This window comes from Lathamus discolor, chromosome Z (assembly GCF_037157495.1).
Source record: "Lathamus discolor isolate bLatDis1 chromosome Z, bLatDis1.hap1, whole genome shotgun sequence".
Taxonomy (NCBI): domain Eukaryota; kingdom Metazoa; phylum Chordata; class Aves; order Psittaciformes; family Psittacidae; genus Lathamus; species Lathamus discolor.
The window spans coordinates 63,923,048-63,947,703 of NC_088909.1; the positions used below are offsets into that span (position 1 = coordinate 63,923,048).

General features: G+C 42.1%; 1 protein-coding gene across 11 annotated transcripts in view; it reads left to right on the forward strand.

Annotated features, from left to right (window-relative positions):
* TPPP2 (tubulin polymerization promoting protein family member 2) overlaps positions 1-24,656 on the forward strand; it is an 80,182-nt gene that overhangs the window by 47,897 nt on the left and 7,629 nt on the right. For 6 of the 11 annotated variants that reach the window (XM_065663939.1, XM_065663931.1, XM_065663932.1 and 3 more), the window contains exon 2: positions 5,601-5,664. The gene's annotated coding sequence lies outside the window, so the exon portion shown is untranslated. Of the gene's footprint in view, positions 1-2,539; positions 2,778-5,316; positions 5,372-5,392; positions 5,491-5,600; positions 5,665-24,656 lie in introns of those variants that run through there. The other 5 variants (XM_065663936.1, XM_065663928.1, XM_065663930.1 and 2 more) reach the window with 5 other exon arrangements.

The following is a 24,656-nucleotide window of genomic DNA, read 5'->3' on the forward strand; positions in this document are numbered from 1 at the left end:
ATACCTGCCAGGTGTAAGTGATAAGGCTGTGGTCCTTGGCAGGACTTTAGGGATACTAGGGTAATTCCTGGGAAAGAAGGATTTTATAGAGTGGTTATAGTTACTTGTTCATCTAAATGGGTTAGGGTGCTGCTGCTTCTCATGTGCCTTTCTCAAAACATAGTATGAATATTGGGTTGCAGATGGCAGTCACTAGAAATATAAATTAGAAGAACTACTGTGTACAGTCAAGTGCAACCCTCTACCATCTTTGCTATCATCTCTTCCTCAGTAGCTGTCTTATATACCAGATAATTCAGCCAGTGCTTATTTCTTTTATTTGTTTTCAAACATCTGTGTGCAAGATGCAGTGAACAGTGATGTGCAAAGATGACAAAGAATTTGCACATTATACAGGGAGTAAATTTTAGGTACCCATTCAAGCAGAAAAGTGAATATTTTGCAGAGTAGTTGGTAGGCAAAAACACCTCAGCTTGAATTTACTGATCAGTTTAAACTAATTTTTAAAACTTTCTTAAGAAGTAGAGATCAGATGAACTGATATTTAGTTTTCTTTTGCACAAAATGTATTATTTTTTACTTTATTAATGATTAAGTCAAAGCTTAGTTACCGCAGGAGTTGGTCTTAGTGACAGAGTTCATGGGATAATCTTATTAAAGGGGTATTTCACATGTTCAGGCCAACCCAGAGACTCTGTGGTTAGGGAAGTAAAAGTGATGTTGAATGAGTGCCACCAAGTGTCCTCTTTCTGTATACGAAAGCCCAGGTTTTAAGTGGTAGAAACACAACATTGCACCACAGTTCTGTAACTTTGAGAGGGAGACCGCAGAGACAGCAAATTCTGTTAGAGTGACAGAAGTTGTAATTCTTATCCCACTGATTAAACTCTGGAGTCCTGATAAAACTGAGATGTCTGTGGTAGGGGCAGAAATGCAGACATAACCCTGGTTACCCATCCACTTCATCTATCTGTTCCATTTTGTGTTTCCTCTGAGAGACTGGTGCTGCTCGATGTTGACGCTGCAGCTGCGGGTTGTGAGTGAACATGGCTGTGCTGCTTTTGTCAGATGATGGTAGGATACACCAGATCTTCCTTTATCAGGGCTGGTATGTGTCACAGGGCTTCCCAACAGGTAACATAAGTTACAGACTTGGTAATTAACATCTCCATTTTGGCCCTTCTCCTGCAGCTATTGATTCCAATAACAACCTTATGAATAGGTGCAGTGGGGAAAGGGCTGAGATTGGGTGTCTTGGGAACAGCGGAATTTCCACAAACAAAAAAATTTATCATTGACAGATGTCCTCCAAGGTGGTTTCCCTGTAGACTAAAAGGTTTTGATGGATCTTCAGACTTTCAGTTTGTACACATGAGTATGATTAAGGAAGGAGCATTTATGTTAGTATATTTCGAGTATTACAACTTGCTGACATTGGGATGATTCAAGCAATGGATACCCAAATGTGCCAAAACTCCAGTTGTGTTTCTCCATGCTGGAAGCTGGGGCAAAAGAGAGATGCCAAAAAGCCATTTTTTGTTGCATGCAATAATAACATCCGCTTGTGATTCTGGAGTTCATTGCCTGAATTTCCATCCTGCAGCCAGAGATGTGTCTAAAGTAGCTACACAAAGATTATGGAGGAAATTTTACCTGTGGTGGGTGGCAAACCAGTTATCTTTCCTCAGCAATGTGAAGTGCCTTTTGTACTGGTGAAACAGCAGAAGGGGGCTAGGCTAGCGTAAGTGGCTAGACAAACAGACTAATTATTGCAGGGTTCTGACAATGTACTTATTTGGAGATGACAGAAATATTTTAGGTCTCAAAATATGCTGAACCCTCCATGCAGAATTTTAACTTTTTTTTTCTGTAATATATTTAAATGTAGATAAACTGATCAGTCCAATGCTTTATGGCACGCATTAAACACAGAGGAATGGCAGGGAACAAAAAGGAGCACCATACATTGCAACGACTCTGGGCAGCAAGTGAGCAGCAGAATTGTTGTGTTTAATCAGCAGCCCATTGTGTGACTCAGGGCTTTTCCATGGAAGTTAATGGGTGAACAGACTTCTGCTGGCACAAATTTTCCATTGTATCCTTCCCTGTCATACTCTGGTTTACAGGTTTCACTATAAATTAACCTAAAAGAGTCTGGTTTACAGCTGTCTGAGCATGCTGTGAAAAACCTCACTTTTGAAGCAGCGGGTAACTTTTATTTGCACGATGAAGGGTAAAACTGGAAAACACAGAAGCAGGAATCAGTGTAGTGGCGAGCTATTTGGAAGAACTTCTGCTTTTTGTATGGGTGATGTGTATTTTGTGGGAACAAATCCAAAAGGAGATGACAATGCTCATTTGGTCACACAACATGTCAAATACATGTTATTGATTTCGGGGTGTTGGTCAATGAGAAAGCATTGTAGTCCTGAAAGTCAACTGTGTACTGGGCTGCATCAAAAGGAGCGTGACCAGCAGGTAGAAGGAGGTGATCCTGCCCCTCTGCTCTGCTCCCATGAGACTTCACCTGGAACACTGTGTATAGTTCTGGTGTCCTCAACATAAAAAGGATGTGGAACTGTTGGAACAAGTCCAGAGGAGGGCCACGAGGATGATCAGGGGACTGGAGCACCTCCCGTATGAAGATAGGCTGAGGAAGTTGGGGCTGTTCAGCCTGGAGAAGAGAAGGCTGCGTGGGGACCTCATAGCAGCCTTCCAGTACCTGAAGGGGACCTCCAAGGATGCTGAAGAGGGACTCTTCATCAGGGACTGTAGTGGTAAGACAAGGGGTAATGGGTTTAAACTTAAACAGAGGAAGTTTAGATTGGGTATAAGGAAGAAGTTCTCTACTGTGAGGGTAGCGAGGCACTGGAATGGGTTGCCCAAAGAAGTGGCAAATGCTCCATCCCTGGCAGTGTTCAAGGCCAGGTTGGACAGAGCCTTCGGTGACATGGTTTAGTGTGAAGTGTCCCTGCCCATGGCAGGGGGGTTGGAACTAGATGATCTTAAGGTCCTTTAAAACCCAAACCATTCTATGATTCTATGATTTTATGATTTGGGCTTTCTAAGCACCAGTGTGGTGAGGTAGGTAACCTAACTGCCCTGTGTGTGTGGGTAGGTAAGGTAAGGTGCTAGAGGTATACAAGCAAGGTGAGAAGTACTTTTGTAGATTCAGATAAATGTCTAAGCTTTGATATAGACAAAATTAACCTTCTACACAGAGCAATCAGGAAATAGCTGTCCCTTTCCTCTTGTGTCCTTGCCAAGAACAATACATACAGTTATCAGTATTCTTGCCAGTAATTCACCGATTATCTCACTTTAGAAGTATTTTATTGTTTCAAGGACAGTTTTTAATATACTGGGGAATATTCCTATCAGGCTGTGGTATCTGGGCACTATCTCACCATTCATACTCAAGAGAAAATAAAAGCTTCTTCTCTGAAATGGCCAACCTTATTCCAGCTTTAGAAGCATTCTTTGGGGAGCTGAGTAAAAGGAAATGGGAAGCAGAAAAGGGTTGCTAAGAAACAATTTCAGATGCTTCCAGGTTTTATGGAAAAAAAGGAAAAGGACAAGCCCACAAAATTGGACTAATTAATCACTTCCAAATGAAGTTATCAGATAGCCATTTTCTATTAGCCAACAATGCTAGCTTACTAAGTAAGGAAATAATAAGTAAAGAGTGGCTTTGCGACCCAGTATAATTAATAGACATGAATAGGGAGGCTCTCTTGAGGAAAAGCTTTCCACAGGGCCTAAATTTCCAGTAAAGCTTCCACTTTCATAGCCTCAGTGGAGAATCACTAAAACAAATTGCGCAGTTGATTGGACATGTTGCATTGGTGAGCATCAGGTGGAAAACCCACAGTAATGGTCTCCTTTTATGCAAGGAGAGTTCACGCTGTCATGACAACTGATGTGTGATACGTGCAGACGTGCCCTGCAAGGCAGTCCCACACTCCCAATCACTTACCCAAAGCTAAAGAGGTTCTTAGCTTCTGCTTTTCAGCTATTAAAAAGGTATAAGAGAACAACCTCACATCTCTAGCTGGTCCAAGATACATCCTTCCTTAATGCACACAGCTTCAGGTTTGGCTTTTTGTGTTAGTTACCATCATTCCTCCATGTTTCTGCTTGGCTTAGCTGGTTATTGAGGTTTGGTTTTCTTTTGTTTCTTAGACTTTTAATCATGTGGGTTTTCTCCTTCAAATATGAAGGACTATTTTAATATATCTTAACATCTGGCTACAAATGGTTGGAAATGATATAAACTGGCTCATTAATAGCTGATGCTCAAGTAAGTACTTTGTGGTTTTTTTATAATACGAAATCTTGCACTCACCACAGTTTGCTGCAAGAAACATTTCCTGTGAACAAGTATATGGACCAAACTGCAGATCACTAGGAACAGTTTAGAAGAGTAAAAAACCATGAGATATCACTCCAGGCGAAATGACCAGTATGGTTTTCGCCCTGTAGAAAAGCTATGCTTACTTTATGTTTTATTTATCTAAGTAACACAGGTATTGACATCATGACCCTATTTTCCCCTGTTCTACTTAATGCAATTATACTTTCATGCATCTTTGTCTTCATCAAATCTTTTGGGTTACAAATCCAAGTTCTGTATGTTGTATTTTTTATTACACAAGATTATGTTTAAATGTAAAAATAATTTTAAATCATTATGTGACACAGAGTTTCCCTCCTCCAACAATTAAAAAAATTCCTCTTTTAACTAATAGCAACAACAAAAAATTATGATGTATGTTTATTTGGTTGAGGACAGCTTTATTAACACCATGTTAATTGAGTCTTAATCCAGCTTCTGAAGTATTTACGCTAAACGCATTTGCAATAGACTCTACTTGTTCACATGTGGGAAGGTAGTTATTTTGACTTCTTTTTTATTATAAATTGGGTTGGACATCCCTTTGACTGTAGGGTGAGAAAAGTTGGCATTCTTCAAAGAGCAGTTTCCTTTTATTAAGATTTTCTGCAGTCAGAGAAACATAACTTTCATTGTGCTTTATGCTGTGCTCAATGAATGACTGATCAATGCTTTGTCAAACCTGGACATGGTAAACTACAAAAGCAACATGATGAATAAGAGCTATAATGTGTTTCAAAATATAGTTCTTTATGGTCAAAATGAAGGGAAATATTCCACTGGGATCTCACTTTCAGGACAAAACTACAAAGTCAGTCTTACAAAGTTTACTGTAAGGTTATATTCCAACAGCCATGTACACATTGACAAGTCAAACAGAAACAAGAGATTGCCAAGGGAACAATGTTCCAGTCAAGGAGCAACTGAGCCTTTTGGATCCCAACATTACTCAAACATTTGGGAAAAATCAAGAGACAGGTGACAGTATCTGATCACATTCATGTGCTACTGACTCTCCTCCTATGACCTGCCTTAATCCATATCTTCAGGGACAGTGTCCAGAAGGAAGAAGGCTGTTCTGTCTCCTTGAATGTCAAGTTCTTGACTGCAGTTCTTTCCTCCTACTTTTTCTTCTGCTTTAATTATCTTTTTCTTTATTTTTTAAAAAATGGCACCTGGATATAAGACCATATTCTTCTTCTTTTAGATGCTGGCTTGGTTTGTGGTTTCTTTTCCACCTACTAACTTCGTATCTCATACACCTCCACAAGGTGAGTACCTGTGTTTACATGTAGAAATGGGACCAATTTATAGTGATCACACTTGTACAATTCATAATCTTTCTCCTCCTTCAGTCCTATGTGTGTCCTTATAGTTCTGAGCTATAGGCTGTGTATCTAGGATAACTCCTTTCCCCAAAAGTTAGGCAACGTGAGCTTGACTAAGTTGTTAAGCATAATGTCACACTAAATAATTAACAATGAATAGCTTTTGTTCTATAGTAACCAAGGTGGGGTTCAGTTCTGATGGTTAATTGAAGCAGGGATGACAATATTTTATGAAGTTACTATCTGACAGCTACTAGTAAATATCTGCCTGGTAGTAAAATCTTGTGATCGATGTCCTCAGGAAATAGCTGTTTCAGAGGTACCCAAGGCAGAAACTCAATGGTTTCTTGAAAATATTGCTTCTGGTTGATGAATGCTGGTGGCCTCGCACCGAGACACGTGGTTCTTACCATCTATTCTGTATGACTTGATGTGCTCGTTGTTAGGTTACGTAATTGATGATGTGATTATGTGAGGCTCCGCAGCCTGGCAGAGGAGTCCAGTGTGCTCCTGGAAGGATGGAGAGCCCCTACAAATCCGTGAAACAACTGAGCCCCTACCACATCTCCTGCGGGCTACCTCAGGACAGGATCATATTCTGCACTTATATGCATATATTTCCCACTAATGGACCATACTCTTCACTATCTAGTGAGGGAACAAGCTGAGCCTGATGATAGCATTTGTGTTTGCATGAGGGCTGAGTATTCCTGTATGTGTGGTTGGCCCTGTAGGCATATACCTATGCTCAGCCTGGCTGTTGGCTGGACCAAGAAACACGGGGTGATGGCAGCCTGACCTCTGTCAGGTCACCAGGTTTGTCAGTCTCTAACGTCCATAAATCTGTTATATGTCATTAGGCTGCTGTTGACGTGGAAATCAATGCAATATGGCAATTCCAAGGTATTTCAGTTGTTTTCAAAATAGCATGTCTGGAAGCTTAAAAAGCAAATCACGTCTGTTCATACCTTTGTTTAGAAACTGTATAGACTGACTTACCTTTCCTGTATCCCCAGAATATGCATCTTCATGCAAGAGCATCCTCTAAGATGCACGTTATTTTGTTTGGTGGATACTGTTGCCCCCTGGAGGCCATTTCTCAATTATCACAATATTAGATTGGAACTTAAAATAGAACTTAAAAATGTTTGCTATTATAAACAAAATATTCCCTTTAGCAATTAAAAATATTGTGCCTTTAATTAAAAGGGTTTATGAGCGTATCAATTAAATAACTGATTTCTTCCTATGCTAATTATTTTTCTACATTTGTTGTTTAGATTTGCAAATTACTAAACAGAAACTTGTAACTGCTTTTTAAGGGAGATGAATATTTAATTTGAATACAGTACTTGGGAAAAATAAGGATTTTGTGAATATGTGTATGTGTGTTAAGCAATGTAGATAATTGACCCAGGGAGTGTGTCTCCACGTGCACTGTAGACAGGTCTCTATGTAGTGCTACTGCTGGTCATGTAAATGCAAGGAAAAAGGTAGTGCAAAGCTGTGAGCTGAGGCAGCCCTGGACATCATTCATGCTCTGTAGCTGCTAACTGTCCCTGATCGTAACCAGTGCTAAAGTCAGGAAGCTCAGGGAGCTGAGTTTTGCTTGGCCATCAATAGCTGGTTCAGCTGATGGCCAAGCAGACACCTGCTCAAACCTCACATACAGCTTTTTCTCGACTGCTTGCCCTCCTGACGCATCCCTGGGATGTCTCACAAGCCTCCTGAGGTGGAAGCTAGATTTCTGCATTTGTGTAAAAAGAAGAAAAGCACCCTTCATTTCTGGGACTGCTAAAGACTTCAAATGCGTTACAACATTTTGGTGGATGACTGTTTGCAACTGAGATCCAGCCTGGACAGCAGTGACTGTTAGTCCTCGGCCATTGTACTGAAATTTGAACTACTGAGCCAGTTGCATTGGTAATAATTCCTTGGGCTGCCTATGCAAAAAGGTATTTCTCTGTGTGAATGGAAGTCTATTTCTGAATACTTAGTTGTTTCTGTAACTAGTGGTATGAATTAAGTGTTAATTTATACACGTCTAATTGTGTAGCTTTTGCAATTAGTCCCTTGTCTACACTTGTAATTAGACTGTTTTTTCTTCAAACATGCTGTACTTCCCAACCTTTTTTCTCTGCTGGTGCTAATTTCTGCTGCTTCCCCAAGCCCCGTGGGGTGCTGCAGTTAGCTCTTGCTATTCTTCACTGACCTTCCTGCTCCTCTCTGGGGTAGCATTTTAGAAGGTAGCCAGCCGTTCCAGCAAAGAAGCAACTCTACACTAGTGCAGGGAGGAAAAGGGCTATCCATGAAGTGAAGCAGGACGAAGGCAGAGCTTGCTACTACATCTTGTGTGTACTGCCTAACCCCAGTGGTGCCAATATTGCTGGTGGTTATTGGACTACGCGCTATAACAGACACTCTATTCTAGACCCCTTCTTCAGATTTGGCTGTTGACTGCCATCCTCACACCAATCCCATGCTGCAGAAAAGCTGGCAGCTTTCTTGACAGCCATACGGAGAGCACTTGTTCCTCCTTGTGAACTCTTCTTTGTCCGGAGGCAGCACATGTCCCTCCTTCAGCTTTTCCTCTCCTCTCCTCTCCTCTCCTCTCCTCTCCTCTCCTCTCCTCTCCTCTCCTCTCCTCTCCTCTCCTCTCCTCTCCTCTCCTCTCCTCTCCTCTCCTCTCCTCTCCTCTCCTCTCCTCTCCTCTCCTCTCCTCTCCTCTCTCTCCTCTCTTTTCCTCTTCCGTCCTCAGGTTCATTACCCCCTCTCTGAGTGCAGTTCACATTATACTTTGTAACAGTCATGTAAAATGTAATCCAATCCTTTGCGCTGAGCTTCATTAGTACTTTATGTAATCTGAGAGACAGTCTTAAAACTGCTGAAAAGCATAGGAACAGTGCCTTGTTAGGGAGTGCAACAGCTTGGTTTGCACTAGTTATTTTCTGTCAGTAGTATCAGTACAACATGTGGTATGTTCAAGTATTGTAATATAACAGGGTAAACATCAGTTCTAATTGTTATTGCTTTTTCTCGGCTTAGGCATGGATAAAGATTGCATGCAACCTGAGAAGTTGAAGCTCTCTTGATATCCTCCCTGACTAGTTAAAAGGATAAATTTTTCCTCCAGTGGAAAAATTCAGTCTGTGACATAGTAAATTTTGAGGATGAGCTGATGGTTTGAGTCTCATCAGATAAGATTATGTACATATGCCTCCACCTTGTTTTTACAGATCTTCTGCATACATTAATGATAAAGTTTAAACAGGAATAAACCAACAGGAATAGTCTATTACTATTCCTTTCACAATTCTAGTTTTATAAATAAAGACATACACAGATAAAAAAGCACTGAGGATGCCCATACAGCAAAAGGAAAAGCCTAAGCCTCCTGGCTTTCTGCAGGTTCCCTCTGTTTCTTCCCAGCAGCTACCAACCTGACTCTCCATACCTAATCCTCCATCTGGGCTTCTCCATATGTTACTTTCAGTAGACATTTATGTTGATTACTTTTTTCCTTTTCCCACTGTCCCAGGCCCCTCAGTGACCATACTTGTTGAGTAAATGAGGTTACCCTGCCAGCTGCACTCCTGCTATAGAGGTGCTGGCACAGTCTGGGCAGACGGGGGTCCTGGCTGAGTCCACTGAGCAGCCACTTTCTAGGCAGAGTTAGGGAAGGAGAACAATGGAGCAGGAGGACATAGCAGGTGAACGAGGGCGCTGCAGAGGCTTTTACCCTGTTAAAAAGTCTGCTCAAGGGCAGGTGCAATGTGCAGCTCGTCCTTCAGAAAGGATCAGCCCCGCTAAACTGTCAGATTAGGTCTAGTTGGGGGACCCCTTAGATCAGACTGATTTAAGGGGATGAAAAAGAGCTTTCAGGGCAGGGGAGGGGGGGATGTTTCATTGGGTTGAAAACAGGTGAAATATCCATCTGCTGTCCATTTGGAAAGCTAAATATATATATGTATAAATACCTGTGCATTATTTACAGGCAGGTGAATTAAAATGATGAAGGAAAAAAAAAAATCAATTTTTTTTTTTTGTTTCAAAATGTCATTTTTTCACTCCTGAGGCTCCCTGTGAAAGGAAAAGGGCTCTGGCTTAGGAATGAAGCTAGAGGAGGGCGACTAAGGTCAAGTTGGATTGACAGCACCATCTGCAAGATAAACTTGCTCAGTTCACTCTACAGTGAACATGATTGGAGAGTCTTTACCAGAATGTTTAACACACAGAGAACACTTTCCCATTACAGTTTTTCGGAAAACTAAATATGCGTTACAGCCCACTGAGGCACTGAGTTAAAATGAAGTGTCTCCCCACAAGACAAAGGCAGTCTTGGGGATAAATAATCCAGGTGTACTGAATTCTGCTATGTACTACTGTTTGTTAAAAAGGGGGCAGGAGGGGGAAGGTATATCTTAAAGCCATATTGCTTTGGAGAAGAGAGGAAGTATCTACTTCTGTTTCAAATATAAGTCTTTTTCCTGTTAAAACCTCCAGTTTTAGGAATGGGGCTTTCACGTTGACCACAGGGAAGATTTAGGCTAACCATGGTAGCACTGGCAACTAATCCCACTTTCTGTTTCTGCTCTAACCACAAATGCAAACCCCACCAGGCCCCAAGGCAGTGATGAGGTGAGAGCTGCCATGGGTGTGTGATGGGTGGTATTTACAGTTACAAGAATACGAATAAAGCGGGCTTCAGAAAGGCGTTAGTTGCCGTCAGTTACAAATACCACGGCAGGAAGGAGAACTAAAACCAGCATGTAGTTTCTTGTGTTCATGATGGAGGGCAAGTATAGCCACAAACGGAAGGTTTGAGAGGAAAAAGGTATTTGTAAATAACAGTGAGGAGGAATTCTGAATTGGAGCAACTGCACACTGACCACAGCACAGCCCTGGGGCCATCAGCCCCACCAGCGGGGCCAGATCTTGGCTTTGTCTGCCACTGCGAATAGGTGGACAGAGGGAGGATGTCACTGCTGCCTGTGTGTGTGCCTGGCAGGACTTCGAGCCCTTTTTTCCAGAGTGCAAGGGAAGGGGAAAGAAATAAGTATCAAAAGGGCTTGCTGACACAAAAAGGTGTCATGCATGGTGATGTGCCAATAGCCCTGTCCTTAAAACCTCTGAGAATCACAGTTCAGTAGTACTGCTCTTCTTGGACCTAACTTATTCAGCCTCTGCAGAGCTGTTCTGGTCTAGGTCAGTATGACTGATGGGGGTAGAAAAACACAAAACACTTTTGGAAGACCCCTTCCCATAAATTACTTCCAATGAATTATTTACAGTTTACATTATCAGCTACACCTTACACAATAACATTGAACTTTGTGAAGACTTGCATGAACAGCTGCATCTTACATGGTATTTTTTTCACCTTTATATTGAAGACACTGGTTCTTTCAGGGCTGCTCACTAGGCAAGTAGCACTTTTTTATTCAGCCATAGGGCAAATGGCCATTACTTGCTTGAAAGATTGTGACTCTGTTTATAGTGAAGTATTAACAATATTTCTTAAGACCTGGCTTACTTTGGCCTTTACGGTTAAGAAGTGTGTGTGTGTAATCTTGCTGTCAAAGTAATTCAGGAATCCATTTATTTCAGAGATATGGTTATAGCTACAGTGCTAATGACACATGACATAGAAATCTGTTTGGTGATACCTGTGAGGGAGAAAGCTCCCTACCTTTATTCTCATGTTAACATGAGTCCTTTAGTAGCTGTTAGATGAAAGGCTCCATCTCAGAGGCTGCAGGTGCTTTGGCAGGTTTAATCTGATGGGGGTATGCTGTTGAGAGTGGGTTTTGCTTACATGCAAGCTGACACAACCGAAGGAGGATTGGTACCTGGGATCTGATAAGACTTACAGAGCTTTCCATATAGATCCTAAACTAGACAAGGTCTTCCGTAAGTGGCTTGGAAGTAGTCCTATATCCCATAGCCACAGCTGGCTGAATGCAAAGGCCATCAAGGACAAAAGTAACATCAGATTTTCCTGTACTGTAAAGTGTGAGGATGTTAACCTGAATACATGTGCGTAGGGGCTGATGACTGGATTAAGTTGGCATGGCAGAAGTAGCTGCAGCAGCTGTGTAGCAGCCACACTTGGGCATCTGCCAGGCTCTTAACCTTTCCCATCTTTTGAACCAAGAGTCAGAGCCCAGATGTTCCTTCAGATCTCAAAACAGCTTCCCAGCAGAGAGGATATACCTATGCTCTCCAATTTGGGCTCCTCCTCCTTGAAAAGACCTGAAGCCAGGATTTACAAATCAGAGGCTGGATCAAAAGAAGCTGGTAATTCACTTGGGAGTGAGCCTGATGAAGGCTCAGTGAGAGAGATGGGAGCACAAGTAGTTACAGCATTAGGGCACTGTTAGCTGGCTTTTCCTAAACTGTCTTGCATATTTGTTATTTATTTCTCACTTGTACAAAGGAGAAGCATCCAAGTGTGATTTGTAATTTGACAAATGTCAAGAAACTAAGTGGCTGCTTTTCTGATTTCTCTTCTTTATATGCAAGGCTTCCCCTTCCCCCTGCTGCTCAGCAGAAGTAAACAATATTCACTCGGCCAAAATTTAGCTTTCCTTCAGCTCTTCATAACATTTAGCTCAAGACAGTTAATACCATTAGTTAGAGATCTCCAATTTAAGTGTCATAAAATACTAATTCCAATAAGGTGCTTGATGTCTGCCTCTGGGTATGCCAGCTCAGGATGCTGCTGGAGTCCTATTGGGCAGGAGTTACCAGGACAGAACAAGAAAGGTGTTTTCTCATGCTAGGGAGAAGGTTAATTAGAAAACTCCTCACATTATTGATGAACTTAGTTTATTTCATTACTTTAGAAGAGAGTCCTCATTATACCTGGAAAATAGCTGATAACCCCAACAGCAAATGATGTGCACAAGACCATGCAAGTTTATGGTTATGCTGCAACAGCACATTTTGCTGACTATTGAGTAAAAGTAATGAGTAAGACTTTGGCCAAGACAGAAGCACAGAATATCCACAGGGCAGAAAGAGCCTTTTTTTTGGTTTCATGGGAGGAAGTCCTGATGATTTCAGGATTCAAGAATAAAAGAAGTTGTTCCCCATTTCCACTAAGCAAATTATGTCTGGAAATCACCTTTCCGAAGATACAATTTTCAAAGCTTACTTGCTTGCTTCATGTTTAAGCTCTACTACGCAGTACTAATGGGCTGCATTCTTTACTCTATCAGTCTATAAACAAATAATTCTTGTCAGAAGTGTTATGTATAAAGTCTTACATGAACTCAGAGTTAATGCGACTTTCAGACACCTTTCTACACCTGCTCTTTCTGAAGATGTATTTTAAAAGCCATTTTCCTGCCAGCTGCTGAGCTGGTGATAGATGGGATTTCATTAGTAAGGCAGATAGATACAAGCTGACATCCTGGTTGAGTCAGTTAATGGAGCTAGGGGTTACAGAAAATCCTTAGGGATACGTGTGCAGGCATGTGAAACCACCAAGGAAAAGAGCAATATAAAGTCTTTGCTGCTTAGAGCTGTGACAGTTGTCCCAGCGGTTAGGCCGGCTATAGAACTACTGGCTGAAGGTAGCAGAGAAACCATCTTGAGCTAAATACATGTCTTTTGTTTTGTTTTATGTATTAAACCCTCCATGTTAATGTAATAAATATACATCTGGCTTAGCATGTTGCTAAGAGTGACTGGAAGGCTGGCAGAGTTTCCTGATTCAGAGATTCTCCACAGCTGGGAAGTCCCACTGGGGTTTTCATGGTGTTCCTCCACTGAGCTGCCAAGCCTGTCTGGGTTCTGGTAGGTCAGGGTGGGGGATCCTCCTGGGCACACTCTGCCCCATGCCAATGGGGCACACAGCAGTGCCTGGGACTCCCGACATGACTGTGAGGTTGCATATGAGTCTCTAGCTGACTCGCATGCTCATGCAGGGGCCCTGTAATAAAAGGAAGAAGAAACAAAGATGAGATCTTGGCTTTACTGGGGAAGGTTTGCTAACACACATTTCCAAGAGACCTCTGTTAAAACAAGAGGGGATTTTTTTGAGTAAAGTAGTTCCTTTTGGCTTTATTGAAAAGTGCAGCTTTTTTGCCAAATGGATTTTGCATCTAGAGATTTTGTCATTGTAAGCCTTTCAGGCAGGGAATGAAAAAGAAATCATAGTTGCGCTGACAGTACCTTTCAATGCTGATGCGGGATGCCTATGATCCCACACAGAAATGGGGATGAGTGAGAGACTCAAGGCCACAATCTGCTCCAGCTATGCAGAGATGCTGAAGAACAATGAAGTGGAGCAGTTGGTTTAGGAAAGTTTCTCAGGGCTGCAGGATGTTGGATATGTGCCCCTATTCTTTTGTAAAGTAATAGCATTAAGTAATGGAGAATGGCCTTCTATGATGGGGCTGCGGAGCTGATAGACAGGGGTAGAGCAGTTGATGTCATCTACCTGGGCTTGTGCAAAGCGTTCAACACTGTCCCACACAACACCCATGTCTCTAAATTGGAGAGACATCAATTTATTAGGTGGACCACTCAGTGGATAAAGAACTGTCTGGATGGCCGCACACAAAGAGTTGTGGTCAATGGCTCAATGTCTGGCTGGAGACCAGTAACGAGTGGTGCCCCTCAGGGATCGGTGTTGGGACCATTCTTGTTCAACATCCTTGTCGCTGACATGGACAGTGGCATTGAGTGCGCCCTCAGCAAGTTTGCCAATGACACCAAGCTGTGTGGTTCAGTTGATATGCTGGAGGGAAGGGATGCCATCCAGAAGGACCTTGACACGCTTGTGAGGTGGGCTGATGCCAACCTTAGGAAGTTTAACCATGACAAGTGGAAGGTCCTGCACCTGGGTTGGAGCAATCCCAGGCACAGATACAGGCTGGGCAGAGAAGAGATTCAGAGCGGCCCTGCGGAGAAGGACTTGGGGGTGTTGGTCGATGGGAAATTTAGCATGAGCAGGGGGTGTGCGCTCGCAGCCCAGAAAGCCAACCGTATCCTGGGCTGCATCAAAAGGAGCGTGACCAGCAGGTCAAAGGAGGTGATCCTGCTCTTCTGCTCTGCTCTCATGAGACCTCACCTGGAGTATTGTGTGCAGTTCTGGTGTCCTCAACATAAAAAGGACATGGAACTGTTGGAACAAGTCTAGAGGAGGGCCATGAGGATGATCAGGGGACTGGAGCACCTCCCGTATGAAGACAGGCTGAGAAAGTTGGGGCTGTTCAGCCTGGAGAAGAGAAGGCTGCGTGGGGACCTCATAGCAGCCTTCCAGTATCTGAAGGGGGCCTATAGGGATGCTGGGGAGGGACTCTTCATCAGGGACTGTAGTGACAGGACAAGGGGTAATGGGTTAAAACTTAAACAAGGGAAGTTTAGATTGGATATAAGGAAGAAGCTCTTTACTGTAAGGGTGGTGAGGCACTGGAATGGGTTGCCCAGGGAGGTTGTGAATGGTCCATCCCTGACAGTGCTTAAGGCCAGGCTGGACAAAGCCTTGTGTGGGATGGTTTAATGTGAGATGTCCCTGCCCATGGCAGGGGGGTTGGAACTAGATGATCTCAAGGTCCTTTCCAACCCTAACTATTCTATGATTCTATGAAAAAGGAAGACACATACTCTTCTGAAAAATGGCCTCTTACATCTCTGGTTTTAATCCTTTCAGTCCAGATAAAATATTGTGCAATGCAGGTGATGGATGTGTTTCATTTACAAAATCAAAAAATGAAAATTCGGTTCCTTCAAAACTTAAACTCAAGATGGGTTGTAAGAGAACAGACCTGGCGCTGCACATGGTGTAATTATGAACAGAAAGTTGTGCGTGTGCTTCTGTGCTTTTATAGATCAGGAGTTTGTAGCAGATTGTGCTCTGGCCCATCAAACCTTCATGCCATTAGTAGAGTGAGAATTAGGTGCTGTGAGACAGTTTCTGCCAGGAGGCTTTGGCAAGCAGAGTGCCCAGCTGCTCTGGGCCTCGAAGCATCAGCCTGAATGTTTGTGACAGCAGAATTTTGATCAAAATCTGAAGCCTTCAGGTTTGCACACATACCATGTCTACTTTGACTTCCCCATGCCCTTTCTCTCCAAACCCTGAAAATTCTATTGCTGAAATCCTGCTTGTCACTGCCTTGCTGACAGAAGTATTTTTGTTTGCTCTCTCACTGCAGATACCTGAAGAAACACCATTTGTCTTTTCAGAAGAAGCTTAAAACAATTTACCCGACTTATTTCACTTTGAGCCATTGTAATCATTTTATGTCTTGGTATAATTTCTTTTCTTCCCCACAATTATACCAGCCTCAAGTCTTACCTTTATGTCATAGTTTATATCTTGTGAGTTGAATCCTAATAAAGACAACTCCAAGCCTTTTTGTAAGCATTATTACTGTTCATTGGATATGTAATGTAAGTATTAAAGTCTGAAGATGTTCTGTCTGCTATGCTGTCAAATGCATTTCTGTAGCAGAACTTACGGCACACTGAATATTTACCTGTAATAACTGTCCCACATAAACTGCAGTAATGCCATCTTAAATATGTTCTTTCATTGCAGAACTAACATGATAGTAAGGCATAGGGTTTTTTAATTCAACTTAAAAAATCTGACTGTTCTGAACCCATTAGCAAGTACTGAAGTGTTTGCAATCATACTGAGCTGAAGGCCTTCTTTCACAACTGTAATATGTTGACAAACACATCCAAAAGGCACTGAGACCAGCCTGCATATATAGGGTTGACTTTCCCTTCAATGTGTAGCCAGTGTAGAGCATTTCTGTAAACAGAGAAGGAAACCAAGCATGTAGACATCTGGGCACAAGGTTCTTAATTTATGGAAATCACTGTTACCCAGCAGAAGTCTGTGAAGCTATGACAGCTCATTCCCTGCAGCAGATCTGCCCTTTGGCTTCTTCAAATGTGTGTTTGTGTGGTTACTGTGGGACAAGCTGAATGTGGCCATCCACACTGATTAATGTCCTCCTATGGGAATAGGACACTACTCTCAAAAGCATTACTTTTGTAAACTGTGTGCTGTGTAGGAACTAGTTTCTTTCTGGCAATGCAACAGAATGCTGCTGCATTCTGCACTCAGAAAGACTATTTCTCACCAATTGTTAAAAGCTTTCAAATTACATAGTGGTAAGAGTCCTATTGCCTGAGAGGAACACTCTGGCAAAACCAAAATACATCTGAAAAACTTCAGCATATGTTCTTAGAGGTCAGAATGTTCCTGTGTTTCTAGCTGTCAGGACTGAAGACTCCAGCAGGTCTCCAGGTCTAGCTAATTCAGACCTCTAACTGGGATAATATTAAATAGGTTCAGAAAAGATTTTGGCATTTCTGCCTACCTCTCCGTCTTTGCAGGGATTCACTATTACTGGTGGGTTCTCTGTAGCAGATCATTTTGCCAGAAGTGTGAACATGGAAACTAATTTGGCCCTGAAAAAAACAATCAAACTCAAAACCAAACAAAACCAGAAAAAGAGAAGGAAAAACAAAAACAAAAACAAAACAAAACATAGTTGTAAGCCAGCGCAACTTATGATGAACTTGTAAAGAAAAACTATTTGCCATCCTTTCTTTAAAAAAAGAACAGTGTAATTTCTCTAAGTTGATTCCTACTCATATTCTTGTTCCTGATGGATATGATATGAAGAAACAGTCTCAAAGTAAGGGAAGAAAGACAAGTCTTTTTGAAAGCAGAGATAGTGACAGGGACAGATTGCCTGGAGAGACTGTGAAATCCCCATTACTAGTGTTTGATGTTTGTCTTATCTAGGATAAGACAAGCATTTGTAGAGAATGACAGAGACAGTGATTTTGCCCTAAGAAAAATAATGTATGTCCTCTTGAAGTCTCTTGCAGATTTCTGCCATCCTCCCCTCTTCTTTCTCTGTGGTTTATGTTCCCTTGAGTTTTCCAATGGTCTCTCCTATTTTCTTAAGTGTATATTATGAAGAACTCACATATAATTGTTGGATGTTTGAGTATAATGAGCTGGTTTTCATTTTCTTTGATTTTCCAACTACATTTTGGTTGTTACATATCTGAAATAGCATATGATTTTGTTAAACCACTAGTTAAACCTTCAGTAACCCATAGTTCAGAACAAAGAGTGCAGTTTTGGATTTGGAGTTGGCAAAAAGCAACCAATCTCATGCTACTGTCCTGCCAAAGAAAGATGTGCTTTTGAGGTTAAGGTCCTCAGAGGTCATTCAGAGGCCAGTGAGCCATCTCCTCAGCCACATAGCATATGGGCTGGATCATAGGGAGGGTATTAACCATAGCATCATCTGGGTGGTCTTCATCCCTCAGCCTGGCTGCTTTGCAGGCTATGCAAATCCTCACCCAGCAGATGAGCAAGGGAAAAGAAAGAAGACTGCTTCTTTCCATGGTAGGTAAACCACACATTTCACTCAGCCCTTCGAATATCTTGCTTGAAGACAAGGTTCTGAGTCAAGAAGCTACAGGGACCAATGTGCTCCTTTCTGATGCTAAAAAAAGTAAGACCCATCCTCCAAAAACTTTGTTTTTCATGGAAACATTAGGATGCCTTTTCCTGAAGAATGCTACAAAACCTCCAGAGTAGAATCTGAGGGTTATTCTGTCTTTAATCGGTATATGCATACATGTATGGGAATTTGCCCATGGGTAAGTAAGCCTACAGGTCAGGGCTGGGTGCTGCAGCTCTTACACGTGTAGTCCTCTGTCATTGTTTTAATGCCACAAATATAACAAGAAGGCCACAGGAGGACTTATAAATCTTGACCCCATGGTACCTTCTGGTAGCCTCAAACAGCATTGCTTCTAAATACAGAACATGCGCGTGGTTTTTCTCACTGCAGGCACAAGTAACAAGCGTCTTTGCTGCAAGTAGAAGAGCAAACATGGGCCAAGGTTTTTCTTCTGTCAGAGAAGGTTGAGATCATCAGTCTAAAAAACCTCTACTAACTGATCTCTTACCTTTTATGCCTGGAGCACCCACTGATGCTGATGGATACTGGTTTAACAGTATGGGTACCTGGGTTTAAAGACAGCAGATGGCCTGAAGTATTGGATTTCACATCACAAAATTGACCTTAAGAATCAGCTATGGAAATAATATAAGAGTTACACTGAACAGAAAAAAAATAAAAAAAAAGAAAAAAAAGATACTTTAGGGCCATCAAGGGCTATATTTATATCTTGTTGCCATGAAAGAACCAGTGTCTGAAATTAGCAGTTGAACGGTTGTGTTTGCAGAGAGTGAGCGTGAATGTGTCTGTAAGGGGGGATGGTTTTTTGCTAATACAGACCAGGGCTCCCCTATAATTAGGGGTGGCGGGTGGCAGGTGGCGAGGCCTTGCCACAACCATGCATTCACTCTGGCTCTTCGCTCAAAAATAGGATTTGGGGAAGCAGGGAGGCATTCAAGGGGATGTCGCAGGTTCTTGGTTTTTGCGCAAGGCGTATATTACATGGTAATACTGAGCATGATTGATATCAGTCTGAAGCAAACTTGGCTGGTTTGGGTGTTTTTTTTAATTCTGCCCTTAACCAAACCTGTAAAGCTGTGGCTTCAGCAACCGGCAATGGGAGGCCAGCTGAGTTGTGTAGACTCCCACAAAGGGTGTCTTGCTTCCGGCAGATGTCCCAGATACCAAGCCATTAGATCCCACCACAAAAATAGTTGCGTAAAATATTGTGTGTTGGCTCTGGCCTGACGGTGATGGGACTGTTCCACTTCTCTGGGTGGTTGGAAATGTCCCACTAGAGCTGTGGCTTTATGTCCAGCAAGCCTCTCTCTGTGGAGGAACAAGGTGTCCCAGAAGAGATATGGGGCACTTTTCCCTTCCCTTTTACAGCTGTGTTTTTAAAAACCAACAGGTGTTTTCTTAACAGACCACTGGCACCTCGCTTTGTGATGAGGAGGGATGGGAGCAGGAGAACAGCTTAAGGTTCCTGACACATTTCAGGAGTGCTGCTGTGCCTTCAGGAAAACAATCACCTACAACCAAACCCTAAGCTGGTGTCAACTGGCAGAGACTGGTGACCACAGTGCTGGGAAACTGATTTATACTGGCTGGGGATCTGGCCCCAGAGAAGAAGCGTGAAGGAAGCGGAGTGTATTACGTTGCACAACAGAAGCGGTGAGGAGCCTGCACGTTCAGGAGGGTCATTAGTGTCAAGGCTGATGTTGGTCTTCTTAATGCCGCTTTCTCTTTTCAGTTTCGTGTGTTTCCCCCCCATGGCCTTTCCCGGCCTTGCTGGGAGCAAAGCTGTGCTGTTGAAGAATTTGAAGCTGGTAACCACTACTGACTGCTGCATACGAATATTTGTCAGAAAACTGTACCATAAAAATCATGCCAAAGCCAACCCCGATTCCACAAAGTGGTCCCGTGTGGACTGGTCAGTGAAATCTCGCAAGCATGCTGGTTTTGGAAAAAGCAAAATGTTCTTAGCCAGAAGAGGCCTTCTGTTCTGTTCAGTGGGTTTCAGACCCGGCTGAAAACTGTCTCTGCCCAGTTTGTCATCCCTCCTGGTTTCATGGGATGTGTACTTTCAAAATGAGCTGTGAAAATGGGCCAAGCACCACACCCAGAGAAACAATAGCCTGTTATTGTCATCATCAGAGTGACAGCAGCACAGCCATTGGCCTCATTAATAATCCGTCTCCTAAACTGGTACATGTGACCAAGCCTGCACTGCCTGACTTGCAGACAGAGTGAACTAAGTTAATTCTCCTTGGGAAGTTCAACGTGTTGCAGCTACACGTGCTGCCCCTATACTCTGCCTCCACTGGCTTGCACCACTTGGGCAATGCAGAGCGTGCAAAACAGATATCAAGTCTTCTGACACAGTTCAGAGAAGTTCACCCATTCACATGTCCTGTCTTTGGTATCTGCTTAGACCAGAGACAGCACGTGCTCCTAGATCATCCTCTGGTATGAAACTTCTGGCTAGCAGTCAGTCTCAGAGATCTGCCATGCTGGAGGCTCCTGCCTCCCATCTTCACTTGCCATTTTAAGGACCTTGCCTCCGTGGCTTTTCCTCCTTGTATTTCTCTTAAACAAAGCATCTCCTGGTGGTAAGTTTCACCATTTCAGGAAGGAGTGGTGGGCTATCATTTCTTAATCTGCTGCAAGGCTAAGCACAGAAGGCACATGAAAGCACATGAAAACAGCAACCTCACTGGACTGTGTGAGGCAGCACTGATGTGAAAATCAGAGCTGCTAGGTGGAATGGAGTTTATCTGGGCTATGGAGCAGCAACATCCCCTACTAAATAAATGTTCTTGCTTGCCTCCATACAGGTTAAAGTGGTACAAAGGGCCAGCAGGAGGTCCTCGTCTAACTAGGTGGTCTCTGACTACTAGGATACCAGTAATATTGATCAGTTTTGTTGCAGCAGTACCTTAAAGTCCTAACTTGGAACTGATCTGCATTTTCAAGATGCTATAAATGTGCAGCAGAAAGGTAACTCAGCTCCTGAGAGCTGGCAACTGAAATATGTAGTGAGCAGGAGCAGGCAGATTCAAGTGGGTTCACAAGGCTGTGGATGGATGCTACCTTTCTGTTTCTAGATTTGCTGGATGACTGAGACAGCACTAGACTGTGGAGGTTTTGGCAACAGCTGTCAGACCATAACCAGGAAAATGAGAAGGTCTTGTTGGTTTCTCAGCTCCTTATGATTCTCTTTAAGGAGCACCCTCTGCCCTGGGACAAAGTGCCAGGCTGTATCCAACACATACACTGAATTCCTCTCTGCTCCTGATATGTCTGGAAGCTGTTAGTTCAGTCAAAATTGAAACTCTTTTTGTCAACACTAGCTACTCATAAAGGCAACAGATGTGTATCAGCATGTTAGCCAGCACAGCGCTTCCCTGTGGAGTTGTTTAAAGGGGACAGTGCCCAGTTCCCTTTTTTGCTCTGCTTTCACCAAGATGTTTGAAGTCTACACCACTGCCTAACAGTGAATCAAAAACAGCCTCTTCCTCTGCAAGCTACTTTGAAACAGATCGTCAATTTCCCTAACAGTGATAAAAACATACCAACTTTTTATTTTTCTTTATTTTTTTTTTTTTTTTAATTTTTGATTGATGAAAGAGAATAGAACAGGTTTGTAGCTTTAGAAGTTTGGTGTCCCAGACCATTCTTACATCTACTTTTGGACTTTACCACCTGCTGTTAGCACAACTTTATTTACTACATAGGATGGAGAAAAACTAAGGTATCAAACAATACTCTTTAAAACATAGTGTAAATCCTCCTGTGTTAATTGTGGTTATGCTCAATGCCTTCTGATGGGGTAGGTTGTGAAAGTGATTTCATCGCTTTTATGGAAGGCAAGGTAGAAAAGAAGGTAAAATTATAGTACAGAAACAGTGTAATATTAAGACTGCACTTTGTGAGACATTGTATTGCATAGTACCTCAGCAAATAAAGTCAAGTACGTGCTTTTAAATATTAGTGAAGACATGGCCTTTAAAGGCTGCTATTGAAGGATATTTCAGTTTCATAAAGCAAGGCACAAAATTAACACTGGTAGGTAGTTATTAATATTTTTTTTTCTTTTGTTTGAAACTTACTTTTAGAATATAGAAATGAAATTCTCTAGTTGAAACAGGTCTGTGCAGTTGGTCAAAAAAAGACAGAAGACTTGAGCTGTTATAGGAAAATGATGAGCCAACATTAGCTATGGTATAAATGAGAGTATCTCAAGTAAGTAATTGAATCTGTTCATAAAGGTGATAAGTGATGAAAATGTCTGCTTGGCTTTGATGCATGCCAGCATCTGAGTTTTCTATTGGTCTGAATGACAATTCACAACTGATGGCTTGCAAGTACCTTTCTATGAAGATTGAAGCAATTTAGGAACTTCAGTTACAATAAGTATCTAAAGGAATGTTACTTAAAAGCACCTGAAATGTGACCTGACTTTTTTTTCTTAAAGCATACAATATGCTTGCTTTTGTAAGCAAGTGTATTAACCCTAAACATGCTTTAATTTGATATTTCTTGTACCCCATCCACCCCTTCCCCTGAATGCTTTGGCATGATGTGGTAAACTATAAACAGCAAAACTGTTTGTACAGTAAATGTATAAAAAAACCCATACCTTTTTTTCAGATAGACTTTTAGATCAGAATTGAAGAATGGCCAAGGGACTTCCTCAGGCAGAAAGATATTCTTGGAACAGTGTGCAAATGACCCAACTTGTTGAAACATGCCAAAACAAGACCATTTGTTGCTAAATGATTGCATCAAATCAAGTTTGAACTAAATGCAGTTTTGCCTGTGGAGAGAGATAATATAATGTAGCTAATATAGAATGGGAAAACAGACTTCAGGAACAAAATTAGTTCCTAACATAGTGTTAGTGGAATCAGTAGATGTTATTCTGGTGATATGACTCACATTGTCGCAGAGAAATGATATATGATAAATGATATGTATATCATTCTCTTCAATATGTATGAAAATGACCTTTTTTAATATGTTAGTAATCACTTTAAATAATGCAATTATTAAATGCCCTATTTCTTGATGAGTGAGATAGAGTGTTGTAAAAGCAGTTACCTAAGATCTTTTTTGTAAGTCTCAGGGGACGTTCAGCAAAGTGGCACACCTGCTTAGTACTCCAGCATTTTCACACAATACCATGGGCCACAGCCTGTGTCCACTTACGACAAGAAACTCCAGTGTAATAGGAAAGCAGGACTTTTAGCCATGGGGAACACATATTTGTCCTGGATGAATTACTTTGAAATTAATCTGAAAACTGGTTATTCTGCCAATATTCTTATAAAAAAGAATACCTCCAAAATATGACTGTGGAGTCCCTAAAAACAGTTTTGTCCTCAGATCAGAATACTTTGACTTGGCTTAAAAACTGATTTTACTCTGTGACTGGTGTCTTTGAAAGGCCATTGGCTTTTGTGTGTGTTTGTTTCTTTGGTTGTTTTTGTTGTTGTGGATTTTTTGGGGGTTTTGGTTTTTTTTTTTTTTGTGACTGAGATGAAAACAAGCAAACACTGCGCAGAACTGCTCAATGTAAAGCAACAGATTTCTTCATAAAGGTCAAGATCATGAGGTGCATCTAGATCATCAGAAGATTTCACTCTGATTTTACTGTCAAAAGAGCAAAGTGAAGGCATGAGGCATATTAAAGACCAGTAATCAAGGAGAGGGCTGTGCTGGAGCCCTCATGTGGGAATGGTGCTTGGGCAACAACACTCCGTCAGCTCTATGGCTAAACACAGTTCCAGTCAACACCATGACCCAAAAGGCACCTAAGAAGAGAAGAAAGCTGTGGTTGAAACTCACTAAGACAACTGGCTTAACCTTCAGTTTATGTACCATTTTCAGTCCACGTCCTCCTACACACAGCTTGAGGAGGACATTAAAGTTAAAATAGGATAACATTTGTATAAGGAACTGTCCAAAGCTTTGAAAGGCAGGGGTGACACAGGTCATATTTATCATATGTCTGTACCAAGCACTGAGCATGATCTTGCATAGTGCCTCCATGAACTGCCAGACCTGCAGTATGGCTACTAGGTAGACTAGTAGCAGCACTGAGAAATTGAAAATGTTTAAGTACTCAGAATTTGAAAGGAGGGTAGTGAAAACTGGTTATTGTTTCACTTCTGCCTCAGTTCCCCTCTAAACACATAAGGATGGCAGAATGTCTCTGGTGTTTCTGCTAAGCAGAGAATAATGCATGTGAAGCATGAAAGAAATGTAGTTTGATGCTGCTTCACACTGACTGTAAACACCTTTCCTCTTCTTCATGGCTGCTCTGCACAGCCTAGCCCTTGGGCTCAGTTTACCTCCTCCTCAGCCTTCCTGTGGCCAAAGTGGCCACAGTAGCTGCAGCGGGTTGCATATGGGGCAGCCAAGGGAGGTGGGAGCCAGCAGCCACGATGGCAACCTGCCCTGGCTGTCGGTGCAGCAGGCATT